Genomic DNA, 23,618 nt, shown 5'->3' on the forward strand with positions numbered 1-23,618 from the left:
AGGGATAGTTAAAGCGTGAAGGCTGTATTTTGGCGACGGAAACTTGTTTAGAAGAAAGACCAACCAGACGACTATCGATCCCATCACTCTTCGAACTTGCACTATATGTCGTTTTTAAATTATATATATATATATATATATATATATATATATATATATATATATATATATATATATATATATATATATATATATATATAAGTATCAAAGTACACGATTTCACGAAAAAAATAAAATAACAGGAAAATTTAAAAAAAAAGGAATGGGTCGTCTGATTTCGATTTAATTATCGGACTGAGCACGAACTCAGACCCCACACTTAGAAATAGCGCACCCGAATCGTCCACATTTGGGACAATCGCAAAGGTCAACCCAACCGTAGTACAATGGAAGGGCCTCGCTCTGGGAGAACGGCCGTTTACCCCTGTGCCAGGTAAGTTTATTTAGTGCTTGGCCCCGGGCCTGACATTATCTACTGCCCTTATTTGGGGTCCAAGACACTTAGATATGAAGCCAGTAGGGGGGAAGTGGGGGTCGAGGGTCATTCTACAATAATAGCTAGGTATTTGAGAAGACTTTATTAAGTTGCCTACACTAAGACACTATCACCATAATACAAACTGAAAAACGAATATTTACATGTTTTAACAAAACAAAAATTATATACAAACAAAATTTTTTTGGTTTTTATTATTAATTTTAAATTTTAAATTTAACTGAGGGATGAGATGATGGGGAGGGGGGCAAGCTAAGATACACCCAAAAAGAAAGAAAAAGAAAACAACTAAACAAAACGCCTATGGGGGCGGGTTAGTAAGGGATCCTCCCAACCTACGTCTAAATATGGAGCGCCCACTGTCTTCTGGTCCCGGATGTTGAAAGCAAGCAGGTCGTTCGCTAGTGGAGGGGTGACGGACCTAGGGACGATATTTTGAAAACAAATTAGATAGGGATGGGTAACATAGGGAATGGACGGCGTCTCCTAAGATAAATGTACGTATAGGGGCAACAGACCGGGGACAAAACAAGGAGTGGACGGCATCTTTGAAAACTCTCCTAGTGCCGATGAAAAAATAAAATCGGGGACGGGATCAACTTTCATACTTGCCCTAGTCTAGCACCTAACAAAAATTTTTCACTCGTAGTGGTTAAGACCTAACTAACCTTACTCTATAAAAATAACTTTGCTCGGGGCTGGGTTTCGTAGAAACTTAGCACCGCCAAACCAATACCACTAGGGTAGGAAAACAAACTTAAACCTAGCGCCTCGTCGGATGCACAAACTAGTGTTGTGCACCCTTCTCCTATCAAAATCTATGCGATGTAATCTTTTCCAATCGTATCTGATCTTTACTTTAAGCTGATGCTTAAAGTAAGCGACCAGATCCCGATCTGAGACAGATTCAACCCTATAGACAATTTTAAGACATGAAACCCACGTCACTAACCTAGCTACAGTTTTTTGTAATCCTCTAGGGTCTTCTGTCCCTATGGCCCCCATCCGCTTATCGGGATGAGCGCTATTATCTCTGGGTCTTTGTTTTGTTGGCCTTCTTTCAACCTGGGCCATTCCTCCTTTTCTGCAGGGTTTTCACGCGACTTGATTATCGGTTTCTCGAAGTCCAGTGACCGCCATTTTTTCAATGGCTGTCTCTTTTGCGGGCTGCTATTTGCAGATTTTACTCCTTTTAATTCTTCTCTCCTCTTTCTTTCGTTTTCCTTGCCAGCGAAAGGGTGGTTGTTGCTTGCCGGCGTTTGCGGTACTGTCCAGTCCCCTCCTCTCTTGACATAGTCTGCCCAAGCTGCAGTCACCTCCTCTTTCGTGGTGCCTATCATTGTGTCCTTGTTAACCCCGAGTGCACTTCCACCCGCGAAGGCCCAGAGGTTCAAAAATTCTTCAAGAGGGTCCACGTCCGCCGGGCGCTGAGTTTCTTCGAGTGCGGACGACTCTGAGGCATCTTCCTTCCTACCAGACTCTCTTGCATGCGGAAGAGGTAGAGGCCTGTCCCCACCCCCCTAGGTGTTGGCCCAGTGCCCTTTCCCAACCCGCCGATTTGGAAACCAGGGGGACCTTCACCTAAAAAGGCACGTCAGTTTCCCCTAGCCCTGCCGGCTGCTTAAGTTGGGTCCAGACACTGGACTATCTGCAATAAAATAGAAAAGCAACAGTTAATAGGCAACAAACAAAACAATGCTTAAGGGACCATTCACCCAAAGAAGGGGTCGGTTCCTATAGCCAAAAACCCTTGCACTTGATTTTCCAAGAAAACCTGTGCCAGGTAAGTGTATTTATTTGCTCTCCCACCGATTAAAATAGACACAAGGCCGATTTTTAATGTGAGGACTGAAGGGGAAATGGGGACCAACTCCCCGGGGAGTAGGGGAGCTGGATAAGGACAATTGGTATAAAGTGTTGTCCCTACATTGACCAAGGTCTTATATGTAGGGTCGCCCCCACATATGGCCTTTGCTTGACACTTGTTGCTGAGGCCCCGAATAACCGGAGCCAGGTAAGTATAAAATTTTCCGGGCGCTACCTGCTATTTTTATATTACACAGTTCCACATACTAACCACTTCGCTTTAAAACCAATGAAATAACACAAAATAAAATGTAAACAACATTGACACATCACAATTTTTATATTAAAAAATAACTATTCATAACAAATAATTTCAGCTAATTTAAACCTAATTTACACAAAATACATTTTTAAAGGAACTTACATTTTGTTTTCATTGCGAATGTCAAGGTCGTTTACACATCAATTCGAACAATAGGAACCGGGTTCATAAAAGGGCTGACATAATTATTACTTTAATTATATATATATATATATATATATATATATATATATATATATATATATATATATATATATATATATATATATATATATATGAAATGTCTGATTTCATATCACTGTTTCCTTTCCGTCCCAGAAATTTATTCTCTCTGTAATCCCTGATATTGTCACATTAAATAACTCACGGTCAAAATAAAAAGAAGCATTAATTTATATCGCAGTCAGCATGAAATTGAGAACAAACACGAGACCGGCTCGTAACATATTACAGATCGAAAGATGGCGCTCGACCACGCCGACCGGAACGCGTAGCCATTTGTATATTTCAGCCACCTAAAGAGGGCGATGGACATTACTGACCGGAACAAAGTAGCCATTTATAGGGATCAAAGGAATCAAGATCAAGGAATACGAAACAATGTTTATTATTTTCCGGTCAAAGTGAATTATACACCCTGAAGACGAATTGAATATGAACGTTTATAAGAAAGCAACATGCGAATAAAACTCCAAAGAAAAATGTACGCCTATGGAAAATTTAGGTTAATAGCGGAAAAGGGATTGGCGTGTTATCAAAGTAAGGTGATATAATCATGATAAAGGAGGTTATATATATATATATATATATATATATATATATATATATATATATAAACTGTGTGTACGCACGCGTGTGTGTGTGTCCGTATATGTATATATGTATATATAAGGCTTACTTGGCACATTCTGATTGGCTTCACCTTCACTTCTTACCACCTCCTTCTCCCGAACACGCACATCCACTTCATTATACTGAGAAAAGCGGAAGGTACGGTTGAAAATTTTGTTCTTGGAAAAATCTTTTTCAAAAGACACGTCATCCAATTACAAATGAATCGAGAAAAGATATAAACTTTTATACTTTTTGCATTAATTTTTAATACATACTTTAGGATCTAAGCTGCCTAGATAAAATACTACAGACATCAGAGCCAGTTTTAAAATACTGCCAAAATAAACAAATTAATACAATCGGAATTGAGGTGCAAAACAAGTGACAAAAGGGGCAACGTAGCGATGGTTTAGTTTTGAATTGTACCACCCCTTATCATTAACCCTAACCCCTAATCCAAACCCTAAATTTTAATCCTAACCCCAACCCTTAATCTTAACCCCTAACCCAAAAAACAGAACCGTAACTCTAACCCTAAACTAAACAAAACTAAAAAATAATAACCGGTGCGTAAGGTGCAATAGTACCTCAGTTTTAATCATGCGAAATGTTCTACTTGTTTACACAAAAAATAAAACGATATTTAGTCGTAAAACTTACGGTAGGTTGTTGTTGTTGTTATATTTTATTAATCTTTTTTGCAGTTTTTGCTTTGTTTTATATTTATATTGTAATTAGCAACCGATAAACTTTGTTATTTTCTGTTTCCTAGTATTATAATACTAACCCTTATGTCTGGAACTTTTTATTCCAGCTTTTATGAAAATCGATTCCATGATTTTGGTTTTAGAAAATGTCTAGAATTCAAGAATTAAGTTTAAGGAGTTTTGAGAAAAATATTAAAAGTCAGGTAATGTCGATTACTTGGTGCATGCGTTCTTCTTTTATCCGGCATATGAAGTGTCCCGGATATCTTACTATAGATATTATTCCTATTATCAAATTTCCACTAAATAATTTGGTTTGATTTTCTCTGGTATTCTTTTGCGTCTTTCTCTTTAATTTTGTTGATTTGATAGCGTCTGCTGCCAGAACTTTCAAATATTTATAATTATTATGCTTACCAAGTTAACTCATTCGCTCCCCCCCCCTTATGGATAGCTTCATGCCACACATCAACCTCTTTATATAGAGTTTTCCCTTTTAATCTTTCGTTTTAATTTGATCAGATTTCGTAGCGTTTTTTTATTTTGATCGATGCTCGGCATATTCCGGCAGTTTATAGTAGCTTCTGGTCGATCCGATCGGATATTTACGAGAATCCGATTCGTAAAATGCAACAGTACTTGATTGTGTACTTAGGAGCATCATCTTACTATCGCACATTGTTTTCGTCAAGTTTCCTTCGACCAGGAAAAAAACAGTATATGTCAAAATTGCATAATACACATCTGCTCCGATCTTGTCATCAAACTTAAAGAAATAGATGGCATTTTCTTGCCATTTGAACCCAAGACACCATAACTATCAATTGAGATGGGATTACTGTTCTTAATTCCCTATTTCCCTGTTGAGTTGGTTATCCAGCGGTCATTCAACCTAAGTCTCAGTTTATAGCAATTCTTATAGACTAGGGGGTCGATCTTTAGAACTTTAGTCTGGCTTCTCATGCTAACGGTGATTTTTCAGTTGACAATATTTAGGAAGGATCCATTCATCTTACTGTTGTGGCTGGCACCCGCTATTAGATCTTTTAGCACGCCGAATACGATGATGTGCCCCTTCATTGACACTAGTGATCTTAGCAATGTGATTCTGAAAAATCTGGGCGTCTAGATCATAATCCGTGCTGCACTTTCTGACATTGTGTGACCTCACATAGTTTACTAAACCGGCTTTAGACAAGAAATCTGCCACTAACACCTTTAATCGATAACACTCTATATTGACTAGACGACCAATGATGATCAAATGCGAAAAATAGCCACGATACGCATATAAAAATATAGTTGCTTGACTAATCAGAAATGTCTTGAATCCCTGATTATTTTTCCCTGAATTAACAAACGCACACACACACACACAGACACACACACACACACACAGACACACACACACACACATTATTATTTTTCTCCATTTATTTCGATCCGCAGTTTGAACTTTCCAGTCGTTTGTGACAATCTCTAGCAACTTGAGGTTATGGTTTATGCTGCGGTCTCTTTCCGTATGGAAAACTCACCCTGAAACAGTTGTTTCGGTATCCTATCTATCTCTTATTCTCCGTAAGTGCCCGGTAAAACGCATTTTAATCAACTTATATTATTACATATATGTGGAAGCGTCATCATTTCGTTCTTAAATTGATTTAATCAACTCCGAATCCATATCTTCGTTAAGGTCGCTGGCGTTGTGATTCTTCCCGATTGATAACCTCTTCGGTTGAAAATAATTCCGTGGGATGAAACAAAAGTCACGACTGTCAGAAAAATAAGTTAAACGGCTTACGTGTCATGGGATTGCAGGCAATTGGAGGAGGATCGGGTACTATTTGATTTTTATGTGTGTCGATTATTGATTATTAATTATTTATTAATAATTTAAGAACATTTCTCCTGGATTTGTTTTATGCCTCCGCCCAGAAAGGAGTGATTTACGTGTATTGATTACTGGTTATGTGAAAGGATTTTTTCTCGCTTTTGGAGAGATTTTAGAAAGTTCTGAAGGATGCCACATTTCGTGAGCATTCTATTGAGGGTTCTTGTAAATAGGCTCAGAATCTTCTGGCACTTGACTCCTGCCAGAATTGGAGTCGCGATTTAGCAATATTTTGTAACCAACTCTGGGTCGATGAAATTTTAGACATGACATACTTCTTGTATTAACTAACATGCAGCTAATATAAATATACGCGTGTGTGTGTGTGTGTGTGTGTGTGTGTGTGTGTGTGTGTGTGTGTGTGTGTGTGTGTGTGCGTGTGTGTGTGTGTGTGTGTGTGCGCGTGTGTGTGTGTGTGTGTGTGTGTGTGTGTGTGTGTGTGTGTGTGTGTGTGTGTGTGTGTGCATAAAAGTTAATGTGAAAACAATTTTCGGTGATCTTCTTCAGCATAATCAGTCTCTCCTTCTCTCTCTTACTTACTTTCTCCCTATCTCTCTCTCTCTATATATATATCTCTATCTCTATCTCTATCTCTTTCTCTCTCTCTCTCTCTCTCTCTCTCTCTGTATATATATATATATATATATATATATATATATATATATATATATATATATATATATATATATATATATATATATATAAGGTTGGTGCAAAAATAATATTGCTTTTTAACGTTCTACTTCAAAAGATCATAACTTCTTTCATAATAAACTTTATTAATCAAAATAAGAACCATCAGAATCGACATATTTTTGGTAATGAGAAACAAGTTTATTTATCTCATTAGCATAGAAATCCGGAGTTCTGGAAGCGATGAAGTCACTGAAGGCTTTAGAAGATTTTTCGCGCGGGAAGTTGTCGAGATGCTTGAAAAAGTGATAATCGGTAGAGGAGAGGTTCGGTGAATATGGCGGATGAGGCAGAGTTTCTTAGCCCAGTTCGTTTAATTTCTGCAGGGTTAGTTGAACAAGATGCGGGAGAGCGTTGGCATGGAGAAAATTGCCCCCTTCATATTGACCAATATCGGGCATACACACACACACACACACACACACACACACATATATATATATATATATATATATATATATATATATTTAGACTGGAAAATGTGGACCACTTCCTATACCTAGGCAGCATCCTATCATCAAAAGCCAACATAGATGATGAAATACAACACCGTCTCAGCTGTGCCAGTGGGGCTTTCTCAAGGCTAAGGAAGAGAATATTTGAGAACCGTGACCTTCTGACAAAGACCAAAATCATGGTATATAAAGCTGTCTTGCTGCCCACTCTTCTCTATGGATCGGAGACCTGGACCACATACAGGAGGCACGTAAAAACCCTGTAGACATACCACCAAAGATGCCTCCGAAAAATCCTCAGAATTAGTTGGAAGGACCGACGCACCAACACCAGCGTCCTGAGTGAGGCTGACATTCCCACTATCACCGCTACTGTTGCTCAACGCCAGCTCAGATGGACTGGTCATGTTGTCCGAATGCCGGATCTCCGCCTCCCAAAACAGATTTTCTACTCTCAGCTTGTTGAGGGAAAGCGTGCCCAGGGTGGCCAAAAGATGAGGTATAAGGACAACATCAAAGCAAATCTAAAGCGGTTTCACATGGACCTTGAGACATGGGAGGACGTGGCTGGGAGCAGGTTGGCATGGAGGAGCGCTGTCCACGAAGGTGCTGCGCTTTATAGTAGTGACCTAAATCAAGCTGCTGAGGATAAACGCAAGCACAGAAAGGACAGATTATCAACCAGACAAACCCAACCCCACCCCACCACCACTACCTTTATCTGCCCAAATTGCACAAGACAAATTGGGTCTAGGATTGGGCTCTATGCTCACCTGAGGACCCACAGAAGCCACAACAGAGGACAGTCTTACTCGGACACGAGTGATCACCGATGATGATGATATATATATATATAGATCTCTAACTCGACCATCCGCACTAGATGTAACATTATTAACCTGGAAGAGACTCTACTCAAAAGGAGACTTCAGTAGTTCGATCACATGCTTCGCCTGCCTGGTCAAGAGCTCGTTCGTAAATTGGTTGGTTAATTTAAGACGTGGTTGCAACTGTCAAAGCAGACATGGACATTGTGTCTGGTCCTCGTATTTTTGGTGTTCAACGTTGGAATCACGAATGGTTAGATCATGTCGATGATCTGCTGCCGATCTACAAAGGTGGACGGCCTGGAAGCGTGATGCGGTTAACACTATTGGTGTAGGCTCAACCCACCCTGGGTCAATGGCGCTACAAGTACAAGTATGAATAAAGACAGATGCAATGTTTAATTTTACGAGACTGGTTTGAAAACCTTTCGAAAATGCAATCTCTTAACCAAAGGGGCGAATCTGAACAGCCAATCAACTTGAAGGAAGGGACAGAAACGAAACGGAGGGGAGCAATAATTATTTACATATTGAATGAGTATTAGATGGATGTTAATGACACGAAATGATACCATGAAATAACGACGTGCGCATGTAATAATTGAACCCTCTGGAATATTTGATAATGGTGAAAATTGAGAGAGTGAGAGGATATAATAGTAATTGAGTAAGTTATTCTCCTACCACCTGTAAATATTACTTGTTCGGAAGATTGCTATGACTCATGAAATGTAGGTATTACGAGCATGAATTAAATCGACGGATAATTTGGGAAAAACATGCATCGTATAGTGGTAGATAGCGTCACTATTTATGTGTGGCGCTGAATTTTTATTCCTATATTACCTTCTTTTATAGGGAAAATCATCGCTATTTTATTACTATAGAGATAAATTGTTTGCTTATAAAGAGCTTTTAAACGTTTATTTTATACATAATATAAACTTGATATTTCCAGTTATGTTACAACTTCATGAATTTATCGGGTTCTGCGAAAAAAAAATCAGCGTGGAGTTTATTACATTTTGCAATAAAATAGATTGTCGAAAACAAAATAAATAGGAGAAATATCAAAATCTGTAAAAATAAAATGTAAGCATTCTTTTTAAAGATTTTGATATTTATCCTATTTATTTTGTTTTCGATAATCTGTTCTATGGTAGAGTGTTGAAATTTAAACAGTTTGGTAGTGTTAATTGAAATCGCAGTTATCGTGTTTTGCATTCCAACTTTTCTTATAAATGAGGATAAAATATACGATGCATATAAATGCAGAATGTATGACGTGTGTATTTTTAGCCACTTTCATTTATTCATGTTTACAGTAATATATATATATATATATATATATATATATATATATAGAGAGAGAGAGAGAGAGAGAGAGAGAGAGAGAGAGAGAGAATCTCCCGTAGATAGATTATTTCGCTGTGTCACAGAACTTCAATGTAGCTAGATAAGCATTGATCCCAAGCTAAGGAAAATTATCAGATCAACAGTCAACAGCTCTAACCACTGTTTGTAAAATATATCTCAAATAACTTTATAAAAACGTTGGCCGTTACTTGACGATGCTCTATTTGTTCATTCATAAAGAACTAAATTAAAACAATTAAAAGTAAACTTATCAAAATATTAACATATTAAAATAATTAAAATAATTATAGTAATAATTATATATATATACATATATAAATATATATATATATATATTATTATTATTATTAAATATTTTTATCCAAAAGTTAAAATATATCAACCAATAGTAATGTACATCTATAATATAAATCTCACCTGTCTATTTAAATGTATGTATGCATGTATATCTGCCTAAACTTTTGATAGAGGCAACGGATTTTCACGAAATTAGTATCGTTTTGAAGCTCAACCTTTTGGACGATAAATATCGAAAAATTAGCTAAAAACTTTAATTCCTTCACCCTTAACTTGGCACTTTTCTACAGGGGGGGACGGGGCGCTTTTTTCATCGATATTTTCGAAAATTATCCTCTCTTTTCGATTGACTAGCCTTACTTTAAACATTCGTCACTTCCGGTTTAGCGATGGATGCAACAGCAAAGACATCACGTTTTTTTCACATTCTTTTCCTCCTTCGCATCACAGGTTCGAATCTGCCTGCCTTCTACAACTTTTTTTTTTTTTGCTCAACACACACCTACAAAAACCTGGGAAACGCTGTTTCGTTTACTTCCGGCTTATATATGTCTAGATTTTCTGTTTAACACATATTTTTTCTGTTTGTAGGTCACGATGTTTGCGTCTTTTTCCAATATTTGTTCTATTTTTCCTTTTCTTTTTTTCTTGTTCTCTTTTTCTTTTTCTTTTATTTCCCTTCTTTTTTTTAGCTTTCAACTTCTGCTATATTTTTCTTTTCAATAAGCGTTTCCATTATCTATCAATCCCTGTTCTGACGGCCAGAGAGCTGGTTACAGCGTTTAAATTGCCCATAAAAAACATTAACGGATTTAAATAATCTTTACTCGTGGACTGCTTGCAAACGGATTTTTCTGCAAACATGGATTACTGTTACGTACTTGGATTATTACCAACTTTTTGAATTATTACAAGCTTTTTGGATCACTACGCACTTTCTGCATTTTAATGTATCTCGGCTTGTCTACAGCATAATTGCGGATTTTTCTTATGGATAATACTGGATCTTTCTATACCTTTTCATCTGTTTTTAAAATCCTGGACTTTTAATGTATCCTCTGATTTCGTACATTTTCCCCCATTTTAGAAATTCTTTGCACAAAAGTTTTTTTTTTATTTATTTTTTGCATTTATGACTAGTTTTCATATAATTCTGTTTCAATTAATGTCAGTACAAGCAAATTCATAGCTTCGCTATAATAATCATTTGCTAATATCTTTAATCTGATGAGAAGGAAGCATTTCTTTGAAACTCCGTGGATTAAGGAAATTTCAATATACCTTTCTGGAGTATCCCGTCGAACAATAAATTTATGTAAAATATATGTTTACAGTCTTTAATTTTTTCTTTACATATATATATATATATATATAATATAACAATTACCTCTACTTTACAGAGCTCTATTTGTATATTCACATAAAATTTGGTATTACGCTATAGTAGCAAGCGATATAATAAACGACAGTGCTTAACCCAATAGTGGGAGGGGGCAATGTTTAAATTAAATTTAAAAATTAGTGAATGGGAAGAACATCTGAACACTTTTAGGGGATAGCAATGTATAAAGGCGTGTATAGTTATAACCATAGGTCAAACGGATAGAGATGTATGTGTCCGTAATGTGTGATGCGCCGATCGTGTTGAACATCCGACAATGTAAACGCAGCTGATGTTGACATTCACTCGTCCGTAAAATAAACAAATAAATATGAATATTTTATCGACCTCGGCTCCAGCACACTTGATCTTTTTCCATTCTTTTTCTTTTTCTTTTTTTTTGGGGGGGGGATAATCTTTCATGCGTGAAATCTCTTCACTGATATTCATTTGTGCGGCCGATTCGTAAATGTGATTCGCCGATGAAATCGAAAATAGTTTGCCATACTTTTTTTTTTCTTCTTATACATAATAAATGACAAGCGGGAGAGGGAAAACAGCCTGCAGGCAGCGCCTGCTTGTCCACACTTTGTCTCTGTCTCTCTTTTCCCCTCCTCTCTCTCTCTCTCTCTCTCTCTCTCTTTCTCTCTCTCACTCACTCATACACATATTATCTCACAGTCTATCTATCTATCTATCTATCTATCTATCTTTTATTTACCTGTCTTGACCTCCAGCCCTGAGGGCTGATGTTCCGCCTGATTGAATTCGTCCTCCGATGTCTTGTTTTATTTTCACTACACCAGAAACTGCAACTGATTTAATTTTTTTGTTCTCAATTCCTTTTGTTGTTTTCTTTATTTTGTCTTATTTTCATTTTTCTTCTTGGAATATTTTAGTGATTTTAATTCATGAAGTATTGTGTATTTATTATTACAGAGCCAATTCTTTATTGAATATATATATATATATATATATATATATATATATATATATATATATATATATATATATATATGCTAGCAAAAGTACCCGTCGTTGACTGGGTTTAAAACAGCCTACAGAATATGGATTGTGATTTATGAAAGTATGATAGGTTATGAAAAGGAAGGGTTGTAAAGAGATAGCTTCGAATTTGGGGGTATCAAACTCCAAGCAAAATATGATGAAAGTAAAAATAAAATAGATAAACCCCATAATTTATTATACCATACCTGTTCACACTGAAACACTTATCACAATATTCTGTGGATCTATATTAAAAAACCTTGTTAAACTTTGTGACATATTTCCATTCTATGGAGGTCAGGTGCAAGCGAACACCTCATAATTTTATCATACCACATTTCTTCAAACTGAAACATAATTATCAAAGTATACTTACGCAGACAGATATGGAAAGTCTTTATTAAAGTTTGTGCCTATTTCCATTCCATGGAGACCAGGCGCAAACGCAGACCCCACAATTTTATTATATCATCCCTATTTAAGTTAAAACATACTTATTAAATGATTCTTATGTACGTTTATATCAAAAACACTTGTAAACGTTTTTTTTTAATTTTTTATTTTTTTATTTCCATACTTTGTGGACCAGGCGCGAACCCCACAATTTTAATGAACCACCGTTCTGCCAGATCAAACATACCCATTCCTGTGTCTCGATACATCTTCTATCATTATATGTAATCAGTTGTTTAAAATAGTCAACCATATAGGAGCCTATTCGTGACCACACACACACACACACGCACACACACACGGACATTCAGCTTTATATTATATATATATATATATATATATATATATATATATATATATATATATATATATATATATGATGAGAATAAGGTAAATATAGTATTCCGGCAAGAAGAAACCAATTATCATACCTGTTTTTATTTTGTTATTATGGTGTGAGTAGAAATGTGTATAATCATTTTTTGGGTGTAGTTTTGCGGTAAACTTTGAAGGATAGTTTATTATTGGATTTTATAATAAGTATGTCTAGAAAAGGTAATGAGTGATTGTTTTCTTTTTCATTAGGTGAAATTTATGGTTGGTTCGACTGAGTCTAATCTGTCTCTAATGTTATCTATGTGTGTGTTTTCAGGAAGAAAAATTATAATGTCGCCAATGTATCTAAAATATTCTGTGTTTGGAGGTAATCTAATTTGAAAGGGCCAGATTCTAGGAATTCTAAGAAAGGGCAGGCTAATACTCAACTGAGATGGTTACCCATAAGAAAAAATAAGTATGATAATTGGTTTCTTCTTGTGTGCATTCAGAATTTGCAATCTGGACAAAGAATTCAAATATCTCACAAACGCTTTAAAAACTTTGCAATATTCCACATATTTCACAGTAAATGCTAAGCGAAAAGCCACACAAATATTTTCCAGGATAAATAAATAAAAATCATATATATCAGACATTTCTCTCATAAACAGACATCTTCTTTTCCTTACACACACCAATAATACAATAATTTGCAACACACTAAAAAAAACTAGAAATTCCAATGATACAAACCACATCACAAACTATAAAACAAATATTAAAACAACAAAACATCTCCAAAACAAACCAGTTTCCAATGCAGGCATATACACCATTCTTTGTCAAAATTGCCATCATAGATACGTTGGTGAAACCCAGCGTAAGTTAGAAAAATGGTGGTGATGATGTTTTCACACAGTTAATCATCAGTGACAGCTCACTGGCAACAACCGGTAATGTTCCCTGAAATCTGGATGACAACTAATCTCCCTAGACTTCCAGTACTTTTCTCCTCTGTCGATAATTTTTGTAAATAAATTTGCTTTATCGCAACAGTCGCTTACCATTGCTTTCTCGCTGGCAAATGCCGTTGGTCATCACTAGAATTTGGGTGGAAAGGTTCCAGTCCTCTTCACACCAATCCAGTGACGGTTTTGTTAGTGCTTTCCCTCCTCGGTCTTTCCATTCTCCGTGCCCCCTCGACTAATTGGGTGAAACCAGTCGATAATGACTCTATTATTTTTTATCATTATCATTATTGTTGTTGTTGTTGTTCTTCTTCTTCTTCTTCTTGCTGCTATTGTTGTTGTTATTATTATTTATTTATTTATTTATTTTTTACTCACTAGGAGTAGTTATACAAGCTATCATCATAGATTGCTCTTTGAGAACAACTTGTTGTGTTCTCTGGAGTCTGAGTGACAACAAGTCTCCTCGGATTTCCAGTATTCTCTACCTCTTTCGATAACCTTTGCAAAAGAATTTGCGTTATCACAACAGCCGCTTACCATTGATTTCTCGTTGCCAGTAACCATTGGTCATTATTATTATTATTATTATTATTATTATTATTATTATTATTATTATTATTATTATTACATAGAAATAATACGTTTATTATTTTATAATTTAATTTAGATGCGTGTTTTGGTGTGTAAAGACACGCCGGTTTAAATCAACTGACGATGCTGAAAAAAAGGAGAATCACTCTTTCTTTAAATGTTCACAGTGAATGTCTCAACACAGAGGAGAGACTGCGATAGAAATACATAGATAGTTAGTTATTGGGGATTGTTTAGTTAATTATAAATTACGATTTATTAGAAGAAATAAAACTGGGAAACATATCGATTCACGGCCCACGTTAAACTAAAATATTTTATTTAAAACAATTAAAATATTTGATTAATCGGACTATTATTCTCATCTTGGGTATTATTAGCACAACGTTTCGGTCTCTGCAACCTGCGACTTTCTTCAGGTGTTGAAAACATGCTTCTTTTTTCTACTAAGGAAAAGAGGGTTGACTCTGCATTACAAGGATTCGAATCATGGGTTTGAGGGTGGGTCCGTAGATCATAAAGAAGGTTCAATCTTCAGGGGTCACTAAAATATTTTTTTAGGGCTTTCCTATGACTCAATTTTTCGGGATATCTATACTAATTGTTAATATTAGTGAAAAAAATGTTTTACGAAACAGAGGATCGATACCCATGCGTAATCTTTTTTTTTTTTATTTCAACACAGTGCAAGGGGAGAACTCCTTTTTTGTGAAGTTATCTGCCTTGGGCTGGACATATATTATGTTTTCTTTTTCCGTGATTTTGTGATTAGGGGCGTTGAAATGCAGTTTTTTTTTGTTTTTTTTTTACACAGTGATCACCACTTATCAAGGCCCGGAAGCCACTCAGGGATAAGGGTTATTGCAAGTACATTACGTTAGTGAGGAGATTTGCTGATATGTTTATTTAAGGGGCCGGTTCATTAGGAATTTGTTAACATTGGACTTGAAGACAACCAAGTTGTAGTCCGGAGGGAAGCAGGCAGACGGAACAGAGTTCCACAGGCGTGCAGTTCTAAGAAAGAAGCCTTGTTCATGGAATCTGCGTTTTGATTCAGGCACAGATATAGAGTGGGGGGAAATTTTTCACAGTGGATTAAGCTAGACGGGTGTTTTTCGTGAAAGATTGGCGAGGGGGGACCAGAGATTGGAGTTCAGACGAGCATCTGCCATGGAAATAACGATAAAACAAAGACAGGCTCGCAACGTCTCTTCTGTGGGAGAGAGGTTGCAGGGTAGAGAAAAGGGCATCCCCCACTAAGCCACGAAGTCTATTTTGTACTCTGTCAAGGCAGGATAGGCTGTTTTTAGCAGTTCATGCCTAGATATGGCAACAGTATTCTATCCTTGGACGTACTTGGCTTTTATATAGATAGAGAATTGTATCCGTAGTGAGATATCTTCTGGAGCGGTAGAAGGATCCCACCATCTTTCCAGCGACCTTGGCAACAGACTTGATGTACGTGTTCCATTTCAGATCAGGAGTAAAGGTCAAACCCAGAAGCTTGTCAAAACACGGGGCCTCACCCAGACGAGAGCCATCCATCACAATTGATGCCAGATGGGGATCAGAGCGTTGATGATGTAAGGATAGGAGTTTGGTTTTGGATGCATTAAAGGTAACCAGCCACATCTTCCCCCACTGAACCACGCGCTCGAGATCAGAGGAGAGAGAATCAGAGAGAACTTTGTCATTTACAGCCTTTGATGTGTTGCCGTAGATGGTCGTGTCATCAGCATAGATGTCAACGAATGATTTAAGTATGTGTTTAAGGAGGTCATTGAAGTAGATCAGGAAGAGAGTTGGGCCCAGGATTGACCCCTGAGGGACTCCAGCATTTACATTGCAGGCCTCCGATTCTTGTCCATCTACCACTATCGGAGCCTATCGGAGAGAAATGATTTAATGATTGAGAAAACATTTCCAGTTATACCGTAGCTGGAAATCTTGTGAAGTAGACCCTTATGCCATACCTTGTCGAAGGCCTTTGATATGTCAAGAGCAATTGCCCTAGAAAGGAAGCCTTTGTCAAGAGATTCACTAATCCTGTGGGATATAACCGTCAGCACATCTGCGGTGGATCTTGCAGAGCGGAAACCATATTGTGTGTCACTAAGAAGGTTATTCCTGCTGAGGTGGTTGACTATTTCTCTATTTAATATGGATTCCAGCAACTTACTCATAACACACAGGAGACTTATAGGTCTGTATTGAGAGGGAGATGACATCACCTGAATTCTTAAATACAGGGCAAACTGATGAGGTCTTCCAGGGAGTCGGAAAGCACTTCTCCTTAAGGCAGCGCTTAAATAGTTTCGTAAGTATAGGAGCAAGTTCTGGTTGAAGCTTTTTTACCACTATAATTGGGATGCCATCAGGGGCAGTTGCTTTACTGAAATCTAGGTTCTTTATTAGCTTGGCGACCTCATGCACGGATATCTGTATGTTACCTAGCTTGTTCTGTGTTATAGGAGGAAATATGGGGAGTTGATGGCCTTCGTCGCATAGGTAGAATTAGCTGCAAAGTTCTTTGCAAATAGTTTGGCCTTATCTGACGCTGACGAGATGACCTCTGGTCCATTGATAATGGTTGGGATAGAACGCACACTTCTGTTCAGGATCCTATTTGTTATTTGCCAAAACTGGTGGGATCCAAGCCGCTGATCAGCTACCTTGGATTTAATAGACTGGGCATATAGCTCTCTTGCATTTTTTATTACTCTTTTACAGTGGTTGCTGGCAGACCTAAAAGCAGCTTTAGTCTCAGTGCATCTATTACGTTGGTAGCTATGGAAAAAGTGATTTCTGTGCGCGATAGCAGCAGCACATTCTGGGGAGAACCATGGCTGGCTGTTAGGTTTTTGTTGGAATTTTTAGATGGTATGAATTGGTCTATGCCTGCAATTAACCATTCGGTCAGATCTGATACTATAGAGGACACATCCTTTTTAAACATGGAGTGCAGAGGTAAATCAGATATAAATGTACGGAAGCTATCCCAGTCAGCCATAGAGTATCGGTATACAGTACCGTGGAGGGGTACGTCTGGGGGCTTCTTACATTTCGTTTTTATCTTAACTGATACGACGGAGTGGTCGGAGGATCCTAGAGGAGAATGAACGGAATATGAACATAGCTCAGGGGAAGTTGAGAGAAAAGGTCTAAGAGGCTTGCATATTGACCGGGTGTATCGGGTACACGGGTGGGTTCGCGAACAATCTGAGTGAGATCATAAGCAATGGCAAAATCATGACAAAACCTCCCCTCATCATCTGTCTTATTTGAATGGGTCAGCCATTCCACGTTATGGACGTTGAAGTCACCACATATGTGGATGTTAGCCGAGGGATGTGAAGACAGTATGTGGTCTATTTTCTCAGATATGCTCTTAAAAGATAGTAACTCCGCTGTTGTGGGGCCTATAGAGGGTAAATATAAATGCAGTGGTGTTAGCAAGTGCAACCCTGAAGCACATATAGGGTAAATTAGGATCTTCTCTAGAGATATCCCTGCCACACGGGAAGCCATCCTTAATGTAGGCACATATTCCATGCCCATGGCGATCTTGGGGGTCAGATTTAGCTGTTAAATTTGAGTATCCGTTAATTATGAACTCATCTAGGGAAGTGGTCGGGCCTATTCCAGTTTCACTTAGAAAGAATATGTCCGGTTTCGTCTCCTGTAATTGGGTTTCAACCTCTGGAAGGTTGGAACGTAGACCCCTGATGTTGGAGAAGGAGACCTGGTAGTAGGGGTCTACGCTGGAAGATGGGGTTCTAGGTTTAATCGAGTTTTTATTCTGGAGATATTTCATGTTGAGGTTTGGGGATTTGTGGAATAGGTCGGCATACTTGGTTAGAGCAGTACAGAGAGGGAAAGTAAGAGAGAAAAAGACAGGAATTTTTTTTTTTTTGGTTCTATACTGGAATGACTAATGATGTTATTAGTTTCTATCATATGTGCTGCCTCTTTAAGTTTTCTGATCCGCCATCTTTCTTCTGTATTCAGTATTTTGACATCATTGAGGAATGGTTACTCCCTTTCTTCCACACATGTTCAGCTAGGGCTGATTTCTCGATTTCTCCGCGTGTGACAGCTTTTTGGTGTTCGTCTAGTCTTTACTTTTTGTTGAATAATAATCCGGTTAATCAACATAACACAAGCATTTACTTCTCATCTCAAAAATCTAGAATTGAAGTAAAATATTTATTTAAAAAAATATATTGGTTTCACAATATAATTATGTTTTCGCGCTAAACATCATTTTTATGTAATCACTAAAAGACTGTACCCTATTCTAATGTTTATATCAACTAGTAAAAAGAGCAGCCGTGTTCAAAATATGCCAGTGTGTCAGCTAGTTTACTAATTTTATGCCTAGGTGATTAGAATTTATTATCCGATAAGCATAGACTGTAAAATTCCATTGTGTTTGATGAGATGTTCATAATTAGCCAGCGTTCTAATGTTCTATGCAAACAAAGAACTTCCTGCTTTTTTAAAAACACTCATCAAAATAAATAAATGACGCGATTCTTGTGAATTGTTCAGTATTTATTGAAAAATATTTCAATTTGTATAATGATCCTACAGGGTAAACTGGTGTTGTCCGGGTTGGTGAATAGCATCAGATGCGACAGTATCGTAAGAAAACAGCAGAAACTTTTATGGGTATATTTAATTTCAAAAACCGAATTCTTCTCCATTTGACACTCTAAAAAATTAATCAAATCAAACTTATACTTTCTTTTGCAGTAATTATACATGTTCCAAATTTTATTTTAAAAAAATATGTTCAGTAGTTATTGTGAATCCATGAATACATTTACTTTCAAAAGTATCCTTCTCCCTTGCTCCCTTTTGAATGAATCTAAATCAAACTAAATACAGCACACATTATCCACTGTTACGCCTAAACTATGTAAACAATTCATAAAAACCGGTTAATAAATTTCGAAGTTTAACTCATACAATCATATAATATATATATATATATATATATATATATATATATATATATATATATATATATATATATATATAGCAGTGACCTAGTCTGTATTTGTGTATGTGTGTGTCTGTGTGCGAAACGGTCTCAACCAAACTACTCTCTCATTTTTTTTGTTTGCAGACTTGGAACTTGATATATAGAACAAACATGTGTGTGGAATAAATTCGATTCGGTTTTTAGCTTTTAAAATTAGCTGCTATGGATACAACATTGAAAATATTGCACTTTGCAAACGTAAGTTGACTTAAAGGACACCTCTACACATGTGCAAATATAAATTTATATGTTAAACTGCGTTAATTTTTAAAGTTTCTATATCTATCTGTCCTTGGGTTATATGGTTGCGAATACTGCTGGAAAGCTGTTTTGATTTCGATTCTAGCTGATGGGACTCAGGTCATTCTTTTCAACTTTTGAAATCACTATTATATATTGGGTCATTCGCATTAGAGAATTAGCACTGTAATAAAAAAAAAATGCATATAGTTAAACCAATTATCCAACAATAACAAAAAAGTTAATAAATTAATGAAATATAATTAATTAATGAAACTTTGTTTTCAAAGCAATATACAAATTAATCAACCTCTGTGAAGTCGCTCGCATAGCCATGACTAAGTATATTAGAAGTTGGATTTAATATCTTTTAGATAAAAAAATTGTAGGCTTTTAATATCAATGTGAGTGCGACAAAAAAGTTCAACTTATTTACTTCACGTTCAATCTCGTTCCGTCAGCCATGACTGGATAGATGTCCTAAGTAATTCGCAATTGTATTTTTCGGTCGCACTGAGAATATTACTTTTACAGTTGATTGTTGCAATTACTACACCACGGGTCCTTAAGAATAATTCTAGTATGAATTTAGAGGAGCATTTAACATATTTCATTTCTTGTTGGAAATATCACTACTTATTACTAATTATAACTATATATATATATATATATATATATATATATATATATATATATATATATATATATATATATATATACACCTTTTTAGGGTTACAAAATTTAATAATAGATAAGGTGAAAAGCTAACTGGCCGGTTTTGCACCTCGCTCAACAGAGCTAAAATCGAGGTGAATAAAGAGTGGGAAAATATATATGCATATGAGATGGAGATGGTGGGGGACAATTTGGGAAAAAAAACAGAGAAAGAATCAGATAGAAACTACAACACAAAAACAAAGAGAAAAATTTTTTAGGACTAAATGTAATTTTTATCTGATTCTTTCCATGTTTTTTGTTTGCTTGTTTGTCCCCACCATATTTTCATCTCATATTTTTTTCTTAATCGTTATTCACTTTGATCTTAGCTCTGTTGAGCGAGGTGCGGAACCGGTCAGCTAGATTTTCACCTTTTATTTTTTAAAACATCGTGATTAATAAATTTGGTCTATACATAGCTATTATATATATATATATTATTGTTATTGTTTACATATTGCTGTATATGTCATCTATTATTCATAATTAACGATTCTCATATCGTGTTAAATTCTATACTAGTCTTCTAAGTAATTGATTGTCGCCCAGCATATGTGATTATTCTTTGAGTTGTCTTAATCTCCACCGTTCTTCTTTGTCTATGATTTTTAATTTGACCCATAATGACAGATGGTTTTCCTTTTTCATCTAGATATGGTCAATCATACCCGACTGTTCAATCTTCCGACATGTTACAGTTTTTTAGATGTTCTTCTACTCGTACTTTTAGTGGACGACATATTTCATCTTTGTATAGTTTTCCACATTTATATGGCATCTTATATATACAGTTTTTAGTCATGATTTTTTTTTTCTGTGGGGGCTTTGACTAGCAGAAGCTATTTCCGGAGAGTTGAAAGGCTTCTGAATACTGTCCTGGTATCATATGGATTACATATTTTTTTAAGTTTTTCCAGCAATTCATTGATGTATAGTATACAAACTGTAGTGATTTTCAGGGTGGTGTACTCTGGTCCAGATTTCTTAGAGCTAATGTCATGTTCTCTAAATAGTTGCTTCGGTGGAGAGTTTCTCTTAAACTGTTCATCTCATTTTGATATGTATTGCTGGTGGTACATATTGCTTTTGTTCAGTGTTGTAGACAACGGGCGATTCCTTTCTTTACATTATATGGATGGTCAGAGTTGAAGTTTAGGTACTGTTCAGTGAAAGTTTTTTCCTGCAAAAATCAGCGATAGTTCCCTCCTATTGGTCTTTTAATGATTCACACAGTTCTTTTGTTTTTTCGAATTTCTTTTCTGAACCCTTTCTCCAATTATCTTCCAAACATTTTCTGTTGGATTTAGGTCGAGGCTCTGACTTATTAGGAGGATTCTTTCTTCTTCAAATAGAGTCATAACCTGCTAAAGAAGCCTTTTGTAAGTCTCAGAATTTAAGTCGCTATGTATAGAGATGATAGGGCCAACTTTTGCAAATGAAATCATTTCACACTTTATCACACTGGTACCAACAAATTTAACGGTTTTCTTGGCACAGTAAGCAGACAGTCTTTTATCTGTTCTACGGCGTACGTAAGTTTATTTGTCAGAGCCAAATATATTAAACTATATCCCATTGTATGCCAGTTCAAATAATGTGTGATCTTAGTGTGTCCTTTGGTTTCACTTTGAAATGAGAGGTTTCGAATCTGAAACCGTTCATGTAGTCTTGCATTTTTAATCTGCAAGCAACCGTTTTCTTGAAATATTATATGTCTCTTCATTGAATTTACGTTCAATTTCAAAACTGTTTCGACCTTCACTTTGCGATGTTTTAAGAGGTATGCCGATTTTTGGTTTTGCATTTAACGTTTTATCGATTTTATACCTGTTGATTACACGATGAAAATTTTAAACCTATAAACAATATCAGATTATGTTTAATTGATTTTTTTCCTGATAATTAGCGATAATGATTTTTTTTCTTCAAAACAGAGTATTTTACGTGTCATATTGTTAAAAAATAATGTCCTACTGATAAATGGAATTTTACTTATTATTGAAACGCTCAAACGAGTTTTTTTAACAATGTAAATTAAAAGATTTTGCAAATTATTAACATCGTTTTTTTTAACTTTTGTCCAGTAAATTATTTCCTTTGTTCCATTTAATATTGAATTAGAAAAATTGTTATATAAAATCTGATAACTTTGTATAATATTTATGCATTACACCCTAGTCTTTATTTAGTAAAAAAAGCATTGCTAATCATTCATTACTTTTTAAGTAATACACATATTTATGTTGCTATAATATTTAGTAATAAGCAGTGATTTATAGTGATAAGTATTCAGATTGCACATTTAAAAAAATAACAAGAATAGATTTAGGGCTCCCAAAATTCATTCTAGCATTATCTGCAAGGACCTGTGGCGTAATCGATAAAGTACTCAGTAAAATTCAGTTGAAGGTTCAATTAAGTGCGAGCTATATTCAAAATACAGTTACTAATTACATATGACTTGTGCAATGGCTGATGAAACGAAAACATTCTACCTCTGTGGATTAAATAAAGGATTCCGTTCGAAATTCCGTGCAGATTCCAGAGTTCGGTAGAAAAAATTTTCATGTTCGATAGGACACAACTGAGAAAGATAGGAGATCACATTAACTAAAACGTTGTAAAAATAATATTCTAGATGCGAACAGAATCCACATAATACGAAAAAAATAAAATATTGTATTCACCACGCGCGTTATTTTTATACTAGCGGTCGCTTTCTTTACCTATCCGAATATGTATAATCTCCTATCAATATAGTAATTCTCTTACAACATTACATTTTGTTCGGCTTGGATTATTTTTCAACCGTAAAAATATTTGTCATCGTCAACTAAATATTCTTTAATTAAAAATAAGAAATATGTAACTTATTTATTGATTTATAATTTTTTAAAACAATTATTATTCTCTTTCGTCTCACCGTAATAATAATTTCCAACTAAATATTTCGTTTAATAAATAAGATAATTGTTTTACTTTTAAGTTTATTTTTCGTATCAATTTAAATCGTTTCAAAAATAAATGATCTTGTCTTCTTAGCGTGAATAATATATTATTTTTTAATATGAATGCCACTTACTTAAATGTATTTATTTAAAATTGTCACAAAATGTGTACAGTATAACCCCGGGATACGGCATTAAAAATTAGTAACAAAATACAGTACAGTATATAATACACGTAT

General features: G+C 35.7%; 1 pseudogene; it reads right to left on the bottom strand.

Annotated features, from left to right (window-relative positions):
- Positions 1-288: 288 nt before the first annotated feature.
- Positions 289-441, bottom strand: LOC145284010 (U1 spliceosomal RNA; annotated as a pseudogene).
- Positions 442-23,618: the final 23,177 nt, after the last annotated feature.

Source organism: Euprymna scolopes, chromosome 1 (assembly GCF_053919585.1).
Source record: "Euprymna scolopes isolate OS-2025 chromosome 1, ASM5391958v1, whole genome shotgun sequence".
NCBI lineage: Eukaryota > Metazoa > Mollusca > Cephalopoda > Sepiida > Sepiolidae > Euprymna > Euprymna scolopes.